This window comes from Bombina bombina, chromosome 4 (assembly GCF_027579735.1).
Source record: "Bombina bombina isolate aBomBom1 chromosome 4, aBomBom1.pri, whole genome shotgun sequence".
Taxonomy (NCBI): Eukaryota; Metazoa; Chordata; class Amphibia; order Anura; family Bombinatoridae; genus Bombina; species Bombina bombina.
The window spans coordinates 641,155,190-641,177,795 of record NC_069502.1 but is presented as its reverse complement, the minus strand read 5'-3'; positions in this window follow the sequence as shown (position 1 = coordinate 641,177,795).

Sequence of the window (22,606 nt, the reverse complement as noted above, 5' to 3'; positions counted from 1 at the left end):
TCAAAGCCAGTCAAATAATTTAATGTGTTTCACACAAAAAAAATAACAAAGCACAAAAAAGTGACTAATAAACGGCTAGATTACGAGTTTTGCGTTATGAGCGGCTTGGTACTAACTTGCAATTTATTTCCACCGTTCACCTCCCTATAGCGCTGCTATTACAGGTTTTCATAAACCCGGCATTAGCAGGCAATATTGCAGTGCTGAGCTCCATATCGCACCCAAATACCAGCGCTGCTTTGAGCTGGTTTTTTGTGCTTGTGCAGAATTTACCCATAGACATCAATGGGGAGAGCCGGCTAAAAAAAAGCCTAACACCTGCAATAAAGGAGCGCAAAGCTCCGTAACGCAGCCCCATTAATTCCTATGGGGAAACAAAATGTATGTTTACATCTAACACCCTAACATAAACCCTGGGTCTAAACACCCCTAATCTGCTGCCCCTGACACCGCTGACACCTGCCTAAGTTATTAACCCCTAATCTGCCGCCCCGACATCGCCGCCACCTACATTACACTTATTAACCCCTAATCTTCCGCCCCCAATGTCGCCGCCACCTACCTATACTTATTAACCCCTAATATGCTGCCCCCAATGTCGCTGCCACCTACCTACACTTATTAACCCCTAATCTTCCGCCCCCAAATTCGCCGCCACTATACTAAAGTTATTAACCCCTAACCCTAAGTCTAATCCTAACCCTAACACCCACTAACTTGAACATAATTAAAATAAATCTAAATAAAAATTACAATTAATACATAAATAATTCTTATTTAAAACTAAATACCTATAAAATAAACCCTAAGCTAGCTACAATATAACTAATAGTTACATTGTAGCTATCTTAGGTTTTATTTTTATTTCACAGGTAAGTTTGTATTTATTTTAACTAGGTAGAATAGTTACTAAATAGTTATTAACTATTTACTAGCTACCTAGCTAAAATAAATACAAATTTTCCTGTAAAATAAAACCTAACCTGATTTACAATAACACCTAACCTTACACTACAATTGAATAAATTACATTAATTAAATACAATAAACTAAATTACAACCCCCCCACTAATTTACACAAAAAAAGAAATGATCAAATATTTAAACTAATTACACCTAATCTAATAGCCCTATCAAAATAAAAAAGCCCCCCAAAAATAAAAAAACCCTAGCCTAAACTAAACTGCCAATGGCCCTTAAAAGGGCCTTTTGCAGGGCATTGTCCCAAAGAAATCAGCTCTTTTACCTGTAAAAAAAATATACAAACAACCCCCAACAGTAAAACCCACCACCCACACAACCAAACCCCTCAAATAAAATCCTATCTATAAAACCTAAGCTCCCCATTGCCCTGAAAAGGGCATTTGGATGGGCATTGCCCTTAAAAGGGCATTTAGCTCTTTTTCAGCCCGAAACCTAGGCTAAAAATAAAACCCACCCAATAAACCCTTAAAAAAACCTAACACTAACCCCAAAGATCCACTTACAGTTTTTGAAGACTGGACATCCATCCTCAACGAAGCCGGGAGAAGTCTTCATCCAAACAGCAAGAAGTCCTCAACGAAGCTGGGAGAAGTCTTCCAGACGGCATCTTTTATCTTCATCCTTCCGACGCGGAGCGGCTCGATCTTCAACACATCCGGCGAGGAGCATCCTCTTCTGACGACGGCTACTGAAGAATGAAGGTTCCTTTAAGGGACATCATCCAAGATGGCGTCCCTTGAACTCCGATTGGCTGATAGAATTCTATCAGCTAATCAGAATTAAAGGTGAAAAAATCCTATTGGCTGATGCAATCAGCCAATAGGATTGAGCTTCAATCCTATAGGCTGATCTAATCAGCCAATAGGATTGAGCTCACATTCTATTGGCTGTTCTAATCAGGGGGTTATAACAGTAATGTAGGTTGCGACGATGTTAGGGACAGCAGATTAGGGGTTAATAATATTTAACTAGTGTTTGCGATGCAGGAGTACGGTGGTTTAGGGGTTAATATGTTTATTCTAGTGGTGGCGATGTCGGGAGCGGCATATTAGGGGTTAATAATTTTATTTTAGTATTTGCAATGTGGGAGGGCCTCGGTTGAAGGGTTAATAGGTAGTTTATAGTTGTTAGTGTACTTTGTAACACTTTAGTTATGAGTTTTATGTTACGGATTTCACCCATAACGCAAAACTCATAATCTAGCCGAAAGTGTGTTTTAGTTTATGAAGGGTTAGTGGAGTGGAGTGCATGAGGGATATGTTGTATCCATCAATGTATTTTAAGAAAAGATTTATCATTACTGTGACTTAAATCCCTAGGAGTGTAAATCAAAGGCAAAGAGTTATGCACTAAAAAAAGATTCACAAATGTCAAAGGTGGACTATAAGGGCTCGATTTATCAAGCCCTTCTCCACCCTTCGACTGCAGGTTTGCCCAAGAGAACCTTCAGTCAGCATTTATCAAGCAGAAGTCAGCAGACCGCTGCTTCCCTTCCCTCTTCTTAGGTGGAGAATTTCAATCTCCCCAGTCTCATCTGACCGGGGAGATTGACAGCTCCTGCCTGTGTGTGATTGGCTGTGTGCGGGCAGGGAGCGGCATTGCACGCAAGCACAAAATATTGCTTGTACGCATATTATGCCCCTGTCCACCCTTGCTTGATAAATCTAGCCCTAAATATTACAATTATTTGTCAATTATACTAATGAGAAAACATTTTGAGAGTTATTTAAGATGATATAAAGAAGGTAACCAAAGTAACAGAATAAGATGACAAAAATGCATAAATGTTTGGGAAAAATCATAAACTCCAAAGTGCATCTTCCTACCCCAAATACATATACAAGTTTGAAAAGGCTCCAGCGCTTTTATTAAAACAATTTCAAATAAAAACAAATTACTTTAAATAGACCCCTTAACTACTGGGTGCCTAGCCACAATGCCGATATACATGACTAAGGGACTATTGCAGGCCAGAAATGTTGTATTTGTACCTATGGACCCTGTTTACAAGAAATAAAGGACTTTTTAATCTTATGGAGGCTGGAAACTTTATGAATATTGTATTTCTATTGAGACCTGGAAAGTCTTTTTTCTGTGCCCCATACCTTGAAGTACAAATCTCAATATATTTACAAAAAAGCTCCAGTTGAGCTTAAATAAATTAACCCCATTAAAAAAGTTGACCCATTTAACGCAAGCAATTGTGTCCCTGAATTCTGCTTCTAACCAGAAAAGTATCTAAACCATTTTTAAACCTAAGGTTTCTAAGGTATTGGCATTTGCTACCTCCTTAGGTAATAAATTCCACAATTTGATTGCTCTTACAGTGAGAAAATGATAATGTTGCTTTAGATTAAATCTCCTTTCCTCTAGCCCACTGGTTTTCAAACCAGTCCTCAGGCCTCCCCAACATGCCAGGTTTTCATGATTACTTTGGGTGAGAGCAGGTAAAATAACCATGTTCACTAATTAGCTGATTGTTTCAGCTGTTCTCTAGTTCAGATTGATATCCTCAAAATGTGGGAGGCCTGATGACAGGTTTTAAAACCAGTGCTCTAGCATTACAAAATTGTGACTCTTGTCACAAACAATTTTCTTGGCATAAACAGAGATTCTGCCATCTCTGTATATATTTATATAAAGTAATCAATGTCACCTCTCAAGCGCCTTTTTTTTCTAATGAAAACAGATCCAGTTTGGCTAAACTCTCCTTATAGCTTAAATTCTCAATTCCCCTTATTAGTTTTGTAGCATATACGTATTTCCTGTGAATTTTACACATTCTCAGTAGGAGCTGGGCCTCAGAAAGTATGCATATAAATAGATTGTGCACCTTTTTGATAATGGAAGTGAATTGGAAAGTTGTTTAAAATGGCATGCTCTATCTGAATTATGAAAGTTACATTTTAACCTTGCTACATGTCTGTCTTTAATTGCTCTAAGCAGGGATCATCAGACAAGGAACTGCAAAACAATAGTGATCATGACTAGCCTTTTCTAATCCAGTAAAAAATCCAGATTAGCTCCTTCTTATGAGGTAAGTGGTGAGTGGAGTTTGACTATTAAAAAAACTTGGCAGAAAACAAGTTGTTAAAGGGACAGTCTACTTAATTTATTATTATATTATTATTGTTTAAAAAGATAGATAATTCCGATTATCCTAATATCTTGAAGGTATAATCTAGATTTTATTAAAGACACAGAGACGAGTATTTTATGCATTACTATTTCTTTACTACTCAATGCAGCCTTTTAAAGAACAATAACATTGATAAGATAAATATAACATAATACATAATATAAGCAGCTAACAGAAGCTTATTATAATGAGAGAGAAAAAAAAAACAAAAACAAAAAAACAACCAATCCGCACAGAGGATGGTCTATAAACTGAGGACCTAGCTAACACTCTTCCTCTTTCTAATTGATGCTCAAAAGAAATAAAATATTAAGCATCATGATAAGTCCAAAAAGTCCGAAACAACAAAGTAAAGTGAACGCCAACTTCCTGTAGAATTGATGTATGAAGCTCCATGGAAAGTTGAATTTGATAGAAGGTAGATTAGATGTCCAGAATTCGATGGGTGGATGAAGCCTCTGAGTTGTAGGAGAAAATCCAGAAGATGAAAACGAGTTGAAATTACATGGATACTGTTAAGAAACAAGAAATATTAATAACATATAATAATAAATATAAGGGTGGGAAAAAATACAATTATCAGTTCGTGGAGGGAAAATACTCGTCTCTGTGTCTTTAATAAAATCTAGATTATACCTTCAAGATATTAGGATAATCGGAATTTTATTACAAGACCAGAGACTCCTATTTTATGCAAGTTTAAAGCAAATTAGGAGAATAAATTAAGCGAGGCGTGTTGAATGGGTCTGAAGTAAAATTGTTTAAAAATGGAGTCAGAAGACCAATCAGCAGCATTTAAAATTTGCTGGAGAGGAGCCGCTTTTAAAAAGGCTTTTGAAGCAGCAGAACCTCTGACTGAATGAGCTGAAAAGGAAATGTTGATACCAGCCTCTTTCATGACCCATTTAACCCACCTAGCAATAGAGGTAGAGGTGATAGGAGCATGAGGAGGAACAAAAGAAATAAGCAGTTGATTATAGTCAAGTTTCCTAAAAATCAAGGTTCTAGATTCATATGACTTTAAGCATTCGACCACACACAGAGAAGGTTCGGAAGGAAAATAAGGGTAGAAGATGGAAGTAGATAAGGTTTTAGTTCTGCGAGAAAGAAAAAAGGTAACTCCTTTAGGAGAGAAACGTTTAGAGTTCCAGTCCAGAGCTTTCACATCAGATACTCTTCTGAAAGAAATAAGACATTGTAGGGTAGCAAGTTTAGCGGAAAGTTGTTTTAAAGACAACAAGTTATTATCTGGCCAAGATTTAAAAAGAGAGAAAATTAAATCTACATCCCAGAAGAATTCATGTTTGGGAACAGGAGGGCGTTTTAATCTAATGGCTTTAAGAACTCTACAGACTAAGGGGTGTTTGCCAACAGGCAAGTTATTAATTAAATTATGTCTGGCTGAGATAGCTGACCTATGAACATTAATAGTCCTGTATGCTAAGCCTGAGTCAAAAAGATGGGACAGGTAGTTAATGATCTCGGTTAAATCCGAAGAAACGGGATCCAAATCCCTTCGCAAGCACCAGCTAGACCATCTTGACCATGCGGCAAAATAGCATCTGGGAGTACCTGTGGCCCAGGAATCTTGAATGAGGAATCTAGCTCCCTCCGAAAGGCCTCGGAGAGACCAGGGTCCCCTGATATTGTCCATGCTATCAGGAGAAGAGAGCCTTGGAGAATTAGACTGTGATATTCGCCCTCTGGGTTGACTAACAGGTGAGGAAGCGGAGGAAAAAGAATTGGAAGATTGATGGACATCTCCAGAAGGGAGGGATACCAAGATTGGGTTGGCCAAAGGGGAGTCACTATAGTTAGGCATAGGAGATCCCTGCGGACTGTTGAAATTGTCCTCGGGATCATTGAGAATGGAGGGAAAGCATAAGCTTTCTGGGGAGGCCATGGGTGTAGAAAAGCATCTATGGCCGCCGCTTCTGGATCTGGATGCCAGCTGAAGTATGGGCAAATTTGAAAATTGGTCCTGGACGCAAAAAGGTCCAAACAAAATGAACCTCTGAGAGATTGAAGGAATAAAAACATTTTCCTGTCTAATCTCCAATCGCTGGAATCTGTCAAATGATGAGATCCCCAATCTGCAGCTGCGTTCGACTGTTCTGGAATATATTCCGCTATGATAGAAATATTACTGTCTAAACAAAGATGAATAAATTCCTTGGTTATGTTGGACAAGTTTCTTGATTTGGTGCCTCCCAAACGATTGAGATATCGCACTGCTGAAATATTGTCCATGCGAAGGAGAATAGAAACTGGAGAAGAAAATTTGGCAAAACTTTTGACTGCAAACGAGCCAGCCAATAATTCCAAACAATTGATATGGAAACGTTTCTCCTCCAATGTCCATTTGCCACCTGTGATGGAAGGACCAAAACGCGCACCCCAGCCTGAAAGACTGGCGTCGGATTCTATAACGAAATCTGGAGTTCTGCCAAAAATGGCTCTCTCATTCCAGGCTTCTAGGTGATAAAGCCACCAAGATAGTTCTTCTTTGGCTTCCAGAGACAAAGGAATCAAATGAGAGTAGGAAAACCCTTTCCTCAAATGAAGAATCTTTAATCTCTGAAGTTCTCGGTAGTGTAAGGGGGCAGGAAAGATAGCCTGAATAGAGGATGATAGTAACCCTACTATTCTGGCTATAGTTCTGATAGGGACTGAATCTTTGGATAAGGTTTTGGCAATTTCCTTCTTGATATTCTTCACTTTGTCCGAAGGAAGACTCAGAGTGGAGAGTATCGAATTGATTTTGAAACCTAAGAAAATCAGCGATTTTGTAGGGAAAATAACTGACTTTTGTTTGTTCACAATAAAACCTAAGGATTCCAATAAGGAAATTGTGGTAGTTAGATGATTCTGAAGGGAATAAAAGTCTTGGTCCATAATTAAAATATCGTCTAAATAAATTATCAGACGAATCCCTCGGAGTCTCAACCAGGCCACTACTGGTTTCAGTAACTTGGTGAAAATCCAAGGGGCTGAAGACAGGCCAAAGGGAAGACAAGTGAAATTCCAAAACTGGTCTTCCCAACGGAATGTCAAGAATTTCCAATGTTCTTGAGCGATTGGGACGGTTAGATAGGCGTCTGTAAGATCTAGCCGAACCAACCAATCGTTTCTTCTTAAGCATTCTCTTAATAAATGAATTCCCTCCATCTTGAAATGATGGTACACGACAAAGGCATTTAAAGACTTTAGATTTATGACTGGCCTGAACTGATTGTTTTTCTTTTTTACTAAAAATAGGTTGCTTAGGTAAAAATCTTGGGGTTGAATAACTGGAAGAATTGCTTTTTTGGAAAAGAGAGTAGAAATTTCTCTCTTGACCAAAAGAGAGTCCTCCTGAGAAAAATGAATGGGATGAGGAAGACAAGTTTGAGTTGGGAGAGATATGAATTGTATGAGAATACCTGACACAGCTTGTAAGACCCAGGGGTCTGAAGTAATTGAAGCCCAATTTTGAGCAAAAAGGGCGAGTCTGCCACCAATTTTTTCTGGGAAAGAAAAGACTTGGAGAGGAAGTAATGAACTTACTGGGAGCTTGTCTAGCTCTGGCTCTGGTCCTAAAACCTCTCTGAGTCCAGGGTCGACCTCTTGTCGGGAAAAAGGAGGAGGAAAATGGTTCTGAATAACCTCTTTGAAATTGGGTCTGAAACTGATGTTGGTATTGGGTTTGTTGGGGATAGTAGTGAGACCTGGATAAAAAGGATTGGCGGCCGGGAAAGCGGCCTCTGCCTCTCCCGGCCCTGTCAGAAAAACCCTGGTTAGGGTAGAAAATTTTCTTTACAGATGTCTTTACTTTGTTTAAATTAGTGAAAGTATTGACATATTGGCTTAAATCTTTTAAGTATGAGTCTCCAAACAAAAGACCCTTGTTGTCTGAAGCGATATTGCTTGAGGAAAAATGGGAAATTTTAGGATCTATTTTCCTCAAGATGTTACGTCTTCTTTCTCCAGACCTTGCACAATTAGTATTTCCAATAAAACAGAGAAGTCTTTGGACCCATTCTCTGACTACATAGGGGTCCAAAGGACAATTCTCAGCTACACCTTGCTCAGATAATTCGAATAGTTTAGTGAGGGGCCCAACAGAATCTAAAAGTTTATCCTGGCAAATCTTCCAGGATCTGTCTACTCCTTTTTTCAATTTATAACCTGGGGTTCCGATAAATTTAAGGATTTTGGGGTCAACCTCAGGGGTGATAGAGGCATTTTTTGGTAACAAAGGACAAGGACATTCAGCTTTCATTTTGTTACGGGTTTGTTTTTTCAGGGGTTTACGTAATTGATGGTCAATGAATTTGGCTAAATCAATGGGGGGACACCACTCGGCGTACCGGGGATGGTGTAACTCGTCAGGTTTAAACCTAGGGTTGCCCAAGCAATCTATAAAGTCCTCTTCGTCTTCACTGTAATCATAGGATTTTTTGGTTTTCTTTTTCAGTTTTTTGGCTGCAGGGGAGCCATCAGAATTATCCGATTCATTGAAATTGTCTGAATTAATGTCAGTATATTCGTCACCATCTGAATCCTCAGATTCTGAAGATGCATTATCAGTAATGTTTTTTTATTTAAATTTTAATTTTTTGCATATATAGGTATCCCCCGTTTGGTTACCCTCAGGGTGCAGGGTTCTACTGACAGCGGTTTTTCTTCCTTTGCTGTGAGGAATATTAGGCTCAGCTAAAAGCTGACGTGACTTTTCAATAAGTTTTTTACTTGCTTTATAGGCAATAGATGGATTCTTTCTTTTTAAAGATATTTTTCTTTGTTTCTCTCCCATCAAAGAGGTCATTTTGTTAAATAGATTATCCATAGAGGAATCTATCATAGATTGTACTGTATGTAAAGTTAATGGAGGTGATTTTGTTTGTGCTTCAGACATTGCTATCAAATGTTTTAACAGGGAGCGATGTAAAAGTAAATATTAAAATATTTAACTAAATAAATATCTCCTTTAAGAGGAAACTATATACATATATTAATATTTAGCTTCAATTAATAAAAGAATTTGTCCCAAAATTTTGAAAAAACACAGCTGAGGTAAAAATAATACCTTGCAAACTAAAGTACTGAAACCATTTGCTAAATTTGTTAAACAATACAAAGTAATAAGATGCCAGAAGATGGCAGTATTGGGCTGTAAATAGTTTTTTGCTTTGAAATATGACAACCGAGTGAAACAGCAACAAAGTTACCACCCGGTTTGAGACTTCGGCTGACTGAGGGGAGAGAACTATCGCGTCAGCGATACTGGGCGGGAAGGGGACGGCCCACAAAATGGCCGAAAGGACAAAACCAAACAGGAGAGGGGAGAAATGAAAAAGGTAAGATTAGGCAGAAAATGCTATATATAGATAGGAAAACGAGCAAGCGAAAGAATAAGGGTGACAAAGGGGGAAATTTAAACGGAAGAATAAAGCCACAAAAAATAAAACAAAACATGAGTAAAAAACGAATAGGTGAAAAAACGGAATTAGAAAAGGGGTAGAAAGCCAATAAATTAACTGAAAATTAAGGTAAATAAGAATAAAAACATATATAAATGCAATAACAATAAATAAACGATTTTTTATTATAAGACTGCACCACTTATCTGAGTTTGAGCAGCAAAAAGAAAGAGGAAGAGTGTTAGCTAGGTCCTCAGGAGTAATGCATAAAATAGGAGTCTCTGGTCTTGTAATAAAATCCCTTTATTACCCATTCCCGAATTTTGCATAGTAAACACTGTTATATTAATATACTTTTTACCTCTGTGATTACCTTGTATCTAAGCCTCTGCAGACTGCCCATTATCTCAGTTTCTTTTGACAGACATACTTTTTAGCCAATCAGTGCTGACTCATAAGTAACTCTATCGGAGTGAGCACAATGTTATCTATATGGCACACATGCGTTGTCTAGCTCTGAAAAACTGTCAAAATGCACTGAGATACAAGGCAGCCTTCAAGGGCTTAGAAATTTGCATGTGTGCCTACCTAGGTTTAGCTTTAAAAAAGAATACAAAGGGAACAAAGCAAATTTGATTATAAAAAATAAATTGGAAAATTATTTAAGTTTGCATGCCCTATCTGAATCATGGAAGTTTATTTTTGACTAGACTGTCCCTTTATTGCATTAAAAAAAATCATTTATTTATTTTTCTACGTTTTATATGTCCCTTTACAGAAAGTTTTTAATATCAAAAATCACAACTTTGCAATTATTTTAGTTGTGCATTTTTAAAATTATATGAAATACTATCCAAGAAAAACATCAAATATATATAAATAATTGCATGCATAACATTTTGAACTATCCTGTTATCAGAAATTTTAATATTAGTGAGCAATATCAAAATTTTGATAATATATACTTTTAAACATACATGGGGATATTTATCAAGCTCCGAATGGAGCTTGATGCCCCGTGTTTCTGGCGAGCCTGTAGGCTCGCCAGAAACAGCAGTTATGAAGCAGCGGTCACAAAGACCGCTGCTCCATAACCTGTCCGCCTGCTCTGAGCAGGCGAACAGACATCGCCGGAAATCAACCCAATCGAGTACGATCGGGTTGATTGACACCCCCCTGCTGGCGGCCTATTGGCCGCGAGTCTGCAGGGGGCGGCGTTGCACCAGCACCTCTTGTGAGCTGCTGGTGCAATGCTGAATACGGCGAGCGTATTGCTCGCCGTATTCAGCGAGGTCTGTCGGACCTGATCCGCACTGTCGCATCAGGTCCGACAGACCTTGATAAATAGAGGCCACAGTATGTACTGACCAATTACTATTTTTTTTTATAGCAAGCTAAAACCACCTGTTATCGTCTCTACTTATATTAAGGGAAGTTTATAATTGTTTTACAATAACTGTGAGAAAATATTTTTGTTCTGTACATTTTTTTCACTAGCTTTTTTGGACATATATAGAACTGCCAAAATAACTAGAGCTAGAATATCAAAGCCAGCAGTCAAAATCTCTGTTGCATTTAAAAGTTATAAGCATCTGAAAAATATTATGAACATAGAGTAAATCTTATTATTATTCCTATAACAAAGCCATTTCATAAAATTATTTCCTTTATATTAAAGGGACAGTTTACTACAAAATGTTTATTGCTAAAAAAAAGATAAATAATCCCTTTTTTACCCATTCCCCAGTTTTGCACAATCAACACGGTTATATTAATATACTTTTTAACTCTTTGATAACCTTTTATCTAAGCCTCTGCAGACTGCCCCCTTATATCAGTTCTATTTACAGACTTAGATTTTAGACAATTAGTGCAGACTCATGAATAACTCCACGGGAGTGAGCACAATGTTATCTATATATTGCACACATGAACGAGCAGTGTCTTGCTGGGAAAAGCCATGAAAATGCCTTGTGATAAAGGCAGCCTGCAGGAGCTTAGAAATAGGCAGACATTTAAAAGTTTAAAGGTTATAAAGTATATTAATATAACACTGTTGGTTGTGCGAAGCTGGGGAATGGGCAGTTATGGTGTTATCTATCTTTTTAAACAATAAATAGGCTGTCCCTTTAATCTGGCATTGACAACATCCATGATTACTATCTCAACATTGTGGACACCAAACAAGATAAGACAAGAATTTTACCAGTGTGAAACTAGATCACATATTCAATAAACAATCTAGGTCTGATGATCTGCCCTCAACATAAGGTTAGTATCAGCTACTTGGATCAGGTTTTTTGTTTGACATTATATTTTGATACTAACTTTATTTGCCAATTTCTCTGTTTTCTTTTGTTTTGAATTGTTGGTCTTAAATGTATCTGGGTCCTGTTTACATCTATAACACAAAGTACTCATTGAAAGCCATTAGAATAAATCGCATTGTGAAGATTTGAGTTACTTTTTGGCCTTGATCTGTGTTTGCTTACTGCACAATGTGACCATTTTAAACTCCATAATACTTACTGATTTTATTATTGTGAATAGTATTGTGAAGCTTTTGTTTCTACCAACAAATATATACAAAGCAGTGCTAACTACAAAAGGAAAAAAAAACATCCTTAGCTTGAATAAAGGGAAGAATCTGTAATTGAATCTGTACACTATAACCATTAAATAGCCATTGTGTTAATCTCTTCCATGCAAACTATTTTAAATTATGTGGCCTTAGAAATTTAATATTGGGAACTTTTGTAAAAATGAATAGAAATCCTGGTACTGCTTACACATGAGTTAAAAGCTAAAAAAAAAACTAAGTGCTCTATTTATTTATTTATTTATTTTTGATTCAATAATTTTTATTGGGTTTCTGTTTTCAAGGTATTACAACAGATTATTCATAACTGACAACAAAAGCAATGTTTAAGATGCAAAATTACAGTAATATGAATATTTCAGATTATTCCAAATATTTTAACACTTTTTAACTAGTAACTAGTTCCCAAATATATTGTCCAATAACTTTATCATAAAATGTAGATAAAGGATAAAAGAAAAGAAGAAGTATGTAAGACATATTGACAAAACCTAATGCTAAATTCAGTCTTATTGATAAGATTAAAAGCCTTATGGTAATCTCCTGGTTTCAAGTATAAGGCCATTTCTGAAAGACTATCCAACTTAATATTGGTATCAGGTAATTGATTATTAGATAAACTAAACATAGTCTAGTCTAGACTAGAGAGGCCCTGCTGCCAAATAAAAAGCATATGTGTGATAAACTCATATTTACCCATATAATGATACTGTTGTCTTTCAAGGTTCAGAATATGATTAACTTCAGATATCCACTGAGCGTGGGTAGGGATCTCCTGAGTTTTCCAAAGTCTTGGAATTAGTCTCTTTGCGCATGTAAGCATTAATTGGAGTAGTTTTGTAGTACGGTATACGCAATGTAGTGGCGGAATAATATTAAGTAAGATAAGTCTAGGACTAAGGGTTATGCGCAAACCTATAATCTTGTTAATGCTGTGTTCCACCTGTGTCCAAAAAACGGACAAAAGAGGGCAATCCCACCATATATGTGGTATAGCACCCATCCCTCCACAGCGCCTCCAACAAGCAGAGGAAGCGGTGGAGTAAATTTTTCTGAGACGCTGAGGTGTCAAATTCCACCGGGCAAGTACTTTATAATTCAGTTCAGATATGGACAGAGAGGTAGAAGCTGAGTGTGTCATTTTGAAGCAAAGCTTCCAGTCATCATCAGCAACAATCTCTGGTATTTCCATACTCCACTTCCTTACAAAATTAGGTCGTTGGTCTGGAAAAGATCCTCTAAGCAATTATGTTAATGAAAGGTGCGCTCTTTTGATCTCAGGATTCACACATATCTGCTCAAAAACCGTTAGTGATCTAGAGACATTGCTTCTATATGTACTATTGTTGAGTGTGTGCCTTATCTGTAAGTGCGAATACCATTTCTAAAAGGGTGGTCCCAGCTCCCCACTCAACCCTATTCTATCTTTAATCTTGCCTGACTCCAACAGTAGGTAAATGGGTAGGTTGCATAAGTGTTCAATGTCATTCGTGTGGTTAAAAGAAATATTTTGAAAGAAAATCTTATTGCCTAATAAAGGGGTGAGAGGTGAAACTGGAGTGGAGATTCCTGTAAAATGTGTAATCACATGGTCCCATACGTCCAGTGTAGCCTTGATATTGCTGTTTTGGTATGCCAAGGGCGGTCTATGATTTTTGGGTAGCCATGCAATGTCTCTCATACAATTAACCTTTAGAAGTGAGCTTTCAACTTGTATTCACAAGGCCGATTTGCAAGCATGGGACCAGGAGATCACTCTAGCCATGTGGACAGCTCTATAGTAATTCATAAGATTTGGAACATTCAGTCCTCCATCTTCCTTCTGCAAATAAAGGGTGTGCTGAGACACCCTAGGTTTCTTGTAAGACCAAATGAATGAATTAATCATTCTTTGTTGGGCTCTTAGATATGAGTTAGGCAAGGCCATCGGCAGTGTCTGAAAAAGGAACAGGTACTTTGACACCAGCATCATTTTTACTGTGTTTATCCTTCCCATCCAAGACAAATGACCCTGCCTATGCCATCCCTCAAGGAGGGCTTTCACTGAACTCTGAAGACTGATATAGTTAGCTTGAAATAGTTCTAGGTAATTACGTGGGATCATTAAGCCAAGATATTTAAGCTTTTCCGTGATCCGAAATGCTGTATGAAGCTTTATGAAATCAATATCTTCTTGAGGTGTATTTAAAAGTAGTATCCCTGACTTCTCTATATTAATGGAGAAGTTAGATACCTGTCCATAGGCGTCTAAAGTCTGTATTAATGCGGGAAGAGTAGAGGAAGGTGATTGGAGCATAAGGATTACATCAAACAACAAACATTTTTGATTAATATGGTTATATTGTATACCTAGTATGTCCGTATTATCTCTAATTTTTATAGCTAGGATCTCAATGGTGATGGCAAATAAAAGTGGCGACAACGGGCAGCCTTGGCGGGTACCATTGGTTATAGAGAATGGTTGTGAAATAGTCCCATTTACACGGACTCTAGCCTGTGGGCCTGAGTACAATGCCTGAATTCTGGCCATAAAAGCGCCAGAAAAACCAAACTTTGACAGAGCCCCCCACATGAAATGCCAGCTGACCCTGTCAAAGGCCTTCTCCGCGTCAATCGATAAAAGCGTTAGAGGTGTCTTATTATTATGTGAGGCCTGCAGAGAATGTAGGACTCTAATCGTATTATGTTTTGCTTCTCTTCCCTTGACGAATTGTACTTGATCTGGATGTATGATCTTAGGTAGTATGGTGTTTAAACGATTTGATAATATTTTAGCATATATCTTCATGTCAATATTTAGAAGCGATATAGGTCTATAGTTACCTGCCAGAGTGCCCGGTTTATCAGCCTTTTTATTACTGTAATAGTAGCCTCTAATAGAGAGCTAGAAAGAACCTCACCTTTGTCTATCGAGGTGAATAGGATATCTAGTGGTGTACTTAGTTGAGACTGAAGTAACTGGTAGAATTTGGCTGTTAGACCATCTGGTCTGGGGGATTTACCATTGGGGAGTTCCTTAATAGTGTTTAGGATTTCCTGTAATGTTATTGGGGAATCTAGAATGTGTCTTTCTTCCTCTGAGATCAGTGTTTACAGTGTTAAGATATTGTGCTATGTTATTGAGTTTCTCCTGAGATATGTTGGGATTGAGATTATAAAGTTTGGAATAGTAGGATACAAAGGTGTTTACTAACTAACCTACCCAAAGGATGCATAATGGATTTGAGTTATATTTTTGTTTTTAAAGTATTCTAGCCAAGAGCCTCCCTGCTTTATTACTCTCTGTGAAGAATTTGGCCTTGGTAGTAAGAGCCCTTAAATGTGCTTTCTGGGTCAAAAATTTATTAAGACATTCTCTTGCTAGGGTAAGGACTAAGAGTTTTTGTTGAGAAGTCGGATCAGCTTTGTGTATCCAATCCGCAGTGTTTACATTTTCGGTCAGGGATAGAAATTTAGCCGCTCCCACTTTTCGAAGTGCAGCTGTGTGTTTTATTAAGTATCCCCTAATATAGCACTTATATGCCTCCCAGTTATTCGCAGCTGATGTGTCCTCCGGTTTATTAACTAAGAAAAACTCATCAGATGCTTTAGTCAACTCTTCTAGCGTTTCCTGGCACGTCAGAATGGACTCGTCTAATCTCCAATTTAGTGAATTTTTGGGTCTAGTGGGCCAATTAAAGACCGATATTACCATACTATGGTCAGACCATGGAGTATGTGTTATTTTTGACTGTTTTAGGTGATTTAAGAGTACCTGACTACACAAAATATAATCCAGCCGGGAGTAAGAATGTTGGGGGTGAGAGAAGAATGTATAGTCTTTCTGTGTGGGGTGTGCTACTCTCCAGGTGTCGAATAGGGATATAGACTATAGGGCAGCACAATTATCTTTCAGCATTTTATTGCTAAAATATGATTTCCCCATTGAATTATCTAGTGCAGGATGCATGGTAAAATTAAAATCATCCCCCAAGATAATTGGGCCCTTGGAGATATCTAATATTGCATTAATGGTTGACTTATAAAAGAAGGGTGTAGGCCTATTTGGGGCATAAATATTAGCTAGAGTTATCAGGGTACCATAATACAGCCCAACTAAAATCAGGAGTCTGCCCTCCTTGTCTGAGTACTTCTGAAGAAGTTCAAATGGGGCATTTCGTTTAATCGATATGCAAACGCCATTTTTCCTACTTGTACCTGAACTAAAGAAATGTTTATCAAAATATCTTGTGGCTAATTGAGGTTCGTTTCGCTTCTTAAAATGGGTCTCTTGTATCATAACTATATCTATGTTCTTTTTGTGAAAGTCATAATACACTATTGAGTGCTTTTCAGCTGACAGAAACCCTTTCACATTCTGGCTGGCTAGCGTCAAAGTACTCATCTCTAATTCCAATGTCAGTCAACAAGAGTCAAAAGACGTGTATATCTCTGTAAGGTTACACAGATGCCATTAGGCTCAGGTCTGTCAAAAGAAAATTATAGTATAGAAGGAAAAGTAGGGAGGGAGAAAGGGTAGGAGAAGAAAAGAATTAGATAATATCTTATTAGACAATATATATTTTGTCGTGAGAATCTGGACTACTGAAAGAGGTAGTGGGGAACAGTACTATAATGCAAATAAAAACAAATTAGTAAACTTTCAACAAATGAGGCAGGTTAACAAACCGGGTATTTACTTATGTCATTAATATATCATTCAACCAAGTCTCAAGTAAACTCCATTAGTCTTATATTAACTAGAATATATTATCTCGTATATTGCAGGGCTACTCTTCTAATAGAAAATACATACACAAACTATAGAAAAGTCATATAAAATAAAGTCAACATTTTCTAGACAGTATCAATGCCAACTTATCAAAACAATCTTATCTATTAATATTTGTCACTAGGAACATTAGATCTGGCATGACCATGTGAGTTCGCCTCACTCTATCCCAATCCTCAATACAGCCAGGCTGGAGTAGCAATTGCGCTTAATAAGGTTGGGCTGAGTAATTTGAAGGCTCCATGATCTGCGAATTCGATAACATAAGGATGGTAATGTTCCCTGCCTGAACAACATCTACTATCACAAACAGTTTCTTTAAATTTAGAAAACCTTTAATAAGCATTTTATAAGAACATAATCCATTTCCATCTGCTATAATTGTTGTACTTTGTCTAACCCCACATAAAACATATATACCCATATACAAAATGTTTTTGAAACTTAGGACATTATGCTTTATTACTATAAGGAGAACTACATGCAAACAATACAAAGTTTCAGCTTAATAACAAGCTTTTCCTATTTTACCCTTGGATGGGAGATTCTCTGAACCCTGCGCCCCCCATCCACACCGCACACATCCAGTACACATTTAAATGAACTGTTATCTGGAACCAATATACAGTGGGCTGTGCGTTTCGGGGACCCAGACATCCATATAGTGAAACATCATATGTAGAAACAATATGCAATAAGAAAACACCCCATTAGAATTTATAAACTAACTATAATTATATCATACGTTGTATATACGAACATCAATATTAAATGACTTGATGTGGATTAATCTAGGTTCCGCCAATCTCAGCGAATCACCTGTAGTCTGTATACTTGCCGCAATTCCTTTCAGTCCCTGCGGTAATCTTGTATTCGCCAATATAGTCCCATAATAAGTTTTGTCTGTTTCTTTTCAAAGGTGATCTGACAAATTCAGATCTTAGTGAGAGTGCCTGTTTAAAGAAAAAAGAAGAGCCAGCCTAATCATCCTGGCTGTGATGATCCAGTATCCACTGGGCCAGTCTGTTTCCGTTTAAGTTGATTGGTTGTCTTTTTTGGCCAAGTTGTCTTCTGCGGTTTTGAAACCAACCGGCCCTTCGTAAGGTTTTGTGATGGTTGCACAGAGTCTTTACTTGGGATAGGAATTCCCATCATATTACAAAACTTATCAATTTCATTGAGAGACCTACATTTACATCGGTTTCCATTCTTTGTGGAAATTACTGAGGTGGGGAATCCCCATCTATATGGGATCTTCAGCTGACGCAAGTGAAGAGTTAGGATTGAAAAGTCTCTCCTTTTTTGCAGTTCTTGCAGACAAGTCCTGAAAAATCTGAATACGGCTGCCTTGATACATCACAGTTTGTTGCTTTCTGGCTAGATTGTATATATATTCCCTATGTTGGTAGTTCTGAAATTGAACAATAATATCTCTGGGTGGAGAGTCTGCATCTGCTCTTGGGCGTAAAGCTCTGTGAGCTCTATCTAGAACAATATTAAATAACTCCATATCTCCTGCACCAGCCATCTCCAAAAAAGACCTTGTAGAAATTCTTGTAATTCATTGTTCTGTACAGACTCGGGTATCCCTCGAAATCGCAAGTTATTGTGTCTAGTGCAATTTTCAAGGTCGTCTAACTTATCCTCCAGGTCAACAAAGTGTTGTTGCTGATGAGATACCTTAGAGGACAAGTCTGCCATTCTTTGGGAGAATACAAATTCATGTTCTTCTAAGGAGTCGACTTTGCGGCCCAAGTCTGTGATATCCTTTTTCAATTCTGCAAATTCTTTCTTTATACATGACTTGACCTGATCAATTAAGGCTTCCATAGCCCTATAGGTAATTGGTGGCTCATCCTCCACATCATTGGCCCCAGGGGACGTGCTCCTGGAGTTGTCTTTGTCCTCAGCGGCGTTAGGATGTAGGGATGTAGACCCAATTTTATGTTTGTTCTTTTCCGCTTGCTTAAAAAAGGCATTAACTACCTCCTGGGATTTTTGTGGCGTTTTTTGCACCTTGTCGAGCTTTGTCACTCTTCTCTGTGACATTTTGAAAATTCTGTGTGCCTATCAAGTAGCTGGTAGCAAACACACCTTAACCTAATAAACCCCACTCCCCAGGAGATTTGCTCTCACAGAGCGATCACGGGAAAGGGGAAGAGGATATGACCCACTGTCACGAATTACAGTGGGAAAAGGAGGGGGGAGTAGGGCTGAGTATGGTGCTTTAACAGATATTATATGCTCTGTATAGATATCTCCGTAGCCAGGTATTATAGACTTCACTCCCTCTACTATAGGGATAAGAGCGTATGGTCAGATAGGAGCTGATTCCTTTAGAGTTCCTGAGATGAAAACTGCCAATCAGTAAAGGCACGTACAAAGCATAAAGTTTAAGTACAAGGCACTATTTAGAACTGCCAATCTTATATCAAAAGAAACTTTAAAGAACCTTATTGCTGGATTGTTATATTTTAATCTGCCATAGTCCTGTCAGCAGTATCTGAGGTGTAATTCAATCTGCTTTACTAGTTATGAAGCCAGCTCAAGAATATTGTTCATAGGTATCACAGTATAATCATCAGAAATGTAGTTCAAGCACATAGAGTAAAGTTATAAGCTGATCTCTGGCATTGATACAGATCTTCCATCATATAAGCTTTTAGGGAAACCTCTGCCGTATTGTTGCGTCACACTCCTCCACAGAGCAGACCTTTTCAGCTTAAGTAATAGAAATAACATCTGACAAGGAAGGTTTTGCATACATTTTCGTGTATGTGTAATTGTTCAGCATGCTGCAAACTAATGTATAAAATCGTCTCAGGGCATATAATAGTGTTCAATAAGCAGACTGTTTCCTTCCAGCCCCTACTACTTATGCCCTTGAATAAAAGATATATTTATACCCCCGTGATGTTATATAGCGTCATTGCAACTAAGAATGTCTTTTAGGGTTTTTTGCACACAAGCAGCGATAATGTTAGCCGTAGCTCTGAAAAGCTTACCAATGCTGCAGACTGATGATGCGTCACATGCACTCCGGAGTGGAGCCCCGGCCCTCCGAAGTGCTATCAGTGTTCCCAGTGTGTATAGGGAATATTTCAGGTGACGATTCACTTCTTCGTCTGCTTCGGTTGCTGATAAACCAAAATGTTCCTCCTAATAATTGATGGGGTTAGGTGCGCGGCTGCCCGTATATATGTAGCCACCTTCTTGCTGCGCCGCCGTCTTTATGCCTCAATATCGTGTCCAATAGTCGATCTCAGATCACTCACACTAATGACAGCCCTTAGTGGTATCAGTGTAATCCGATTGCTATCACTCATCCAATTATGACCTTTATTTATCAGATAGGCTGAATGAAGCTGAGTATGTGCCTAAAATACCCGGTCTGTTTCAAGAGCCTTAGTGTATTGCGGCCATTTTGGTCGACCGCTCGCTCCGCCTCTAAGTGCTCTATTTTTTATTGCTTTTTTAATAAATCTGACTACTTTTTGTTTCAGTGTTTATTTAAAAGTGAGTATTCCAAAAAATAGGTAAACAAAATGGATGAATAAGAAAAAAAATACTTAAAGGACCAGTCAACACAATAGATTTGCATAATCAACAAATGCAAGATAACAAGACAATGCAATAGCACTAAGGGGCCGATTTATGAAAGTGCGAGCGGACATGATACGATGTAGCATATCATGTCCACAGCACATCGATAAATGGTGACAGCATACGCTGTCAGCATTTATCATTGCACATATTTAACTAGGCTGACCATATTGCCGCTTTAAAAAGGGACACATATGAAAAATACATATGTCAGGGTTGTTTTCAGGGCTGTTTAAAGAAATGGTTTTGTATAAGAACCCTCACATATGTATTTTTCATATGTGTTCCTTCTTAAAGCGGCAATATGGTCAGCCTATATTTAACCCCCAACAACCTAAATGCAAATTGTAGGTTAAGTAAGGTTATAAGTTACTCCTCATATATGGTTCCATGTTGTAAACTGAGAAATAAAAACAAACAAAAGTGAAGCATCAAATATCCTTATATCTCAAGACTTGCCTTATTGCTACTCACTACAGCAATCCTAAATCGTTTTTAAAGGGATATAAATTATTAAAAGTATCATGTAGCAGCTGTTGCTAAGCCATTCTGGAAAAAAAAGCCTACTTTATAACAAAGATCTACCAATCAGTCAGCACTTAAAGGGACATTAAAGACTAAATCAATTCTAGATAGAATGGTGCATTAAGTATTAAGTTTTAGTGTCTATAAAACAATGGGAGCTGTCATGTTGTAAATTAAGTTACCTTCTCTGCTGTGGCCAATTAGGGACAATTATAAATAGGTCACTAGAGTGTGCAGCCAATGGCTGTATGGAATATAACCATGTTCTGCACTCCCATTTCTAACAGGAACTGAAAAGCTAATAATTTCAGAATAGAATTACAGGAAAAGGGGACAAAATAAATAATGAAAGTATATTGCAGACTTCTTTTTAGATATACGATTTATCATTTTATATTACCATCACAAAGTGTTTAATGTCCCTTTAATGTGCATGAGGTATCAATCTCAGGGTTTAAAGAAAAAATAAACTAACCAGTCTTTTTTTTCCAACACATTTTGCAATGCAACATGTTGTGAAAATGACAGCTGAGACTGTATAGCACCAGTAGGTATGCCTTCAACTTCCCTTTGATATCCATAGAACAATTTACTTCCAATAGGCCCTGTCTTTTTGATTAGTTACTTACATTAAAAAGTAGGACACCCAATGCAAGTCTGGTGCCACTCACAGAAATTGACACATTTTGTTCAGTAATATAGAACATTTTTTTTTTTTTACTTTTATGCTACCTTATGCATATCTTTTTTAGGTTCTACTGATTATAATATATACCAAATCATTTTCTAGTCTGTTTTGTAAAGTGATTTAAAAGTATTCTACTAAATGTTTAAATATATTTGATTTTGTATGTCAAGTGCATTCTGGTTAGCAGCCACCAAATGACTTCCTTGAATTGTTGGCCCCTCTGACAATATCACATCTTGTGTACAATTGGGAATGTCACATATATGTTGACTGTTGATAATTACAGCTGAACAAACCATGAATTTTCCAGCTACAGATGAAGTACACAATTATTGTATGTGACCAAATCTTCCACATGTTCTTCAATGAAGCTTTGTTTCCTCTCCATTTATGCTAAATTCTTTCACACTGATTATTTTCCCTGTTGGAGTTAATACGATTGCGTTCTCTGTAATTTTATTTAAGACCGCTCCAACTATAATTACGACTGATGATTCTATTTTGAAAAATGGTGTGGAAAAAAAGCACTGTAGAGTTTCCATAATTACTTCAAAGGGCCATTTATAACAACCCTGCAGGCTCTTTTTGTTAAAACATACACATTATCGACAATTTAACATATTCTCCTTAATGACGTGTAGCAAAAAAAAAGCAGCCAGTAATAGAAGTGGAATGAAAAAACACATTCAAAACATAATGTCTCTAACAAGTCAATAGTACTAGAAAGGTCACTAATGAGTCATTAGTTGATGGATAAAAAATATTAAAATTACTGTTTAATCCAGAGAAATTTTACATAAAACAGGATTATGAGATTTTTTTCTTATTTGCAACAGAAATAGAGTTTCAAAGGTGATCTATTGTGGTACCCCAAGAAGGAGAGGAAGTAGAGATG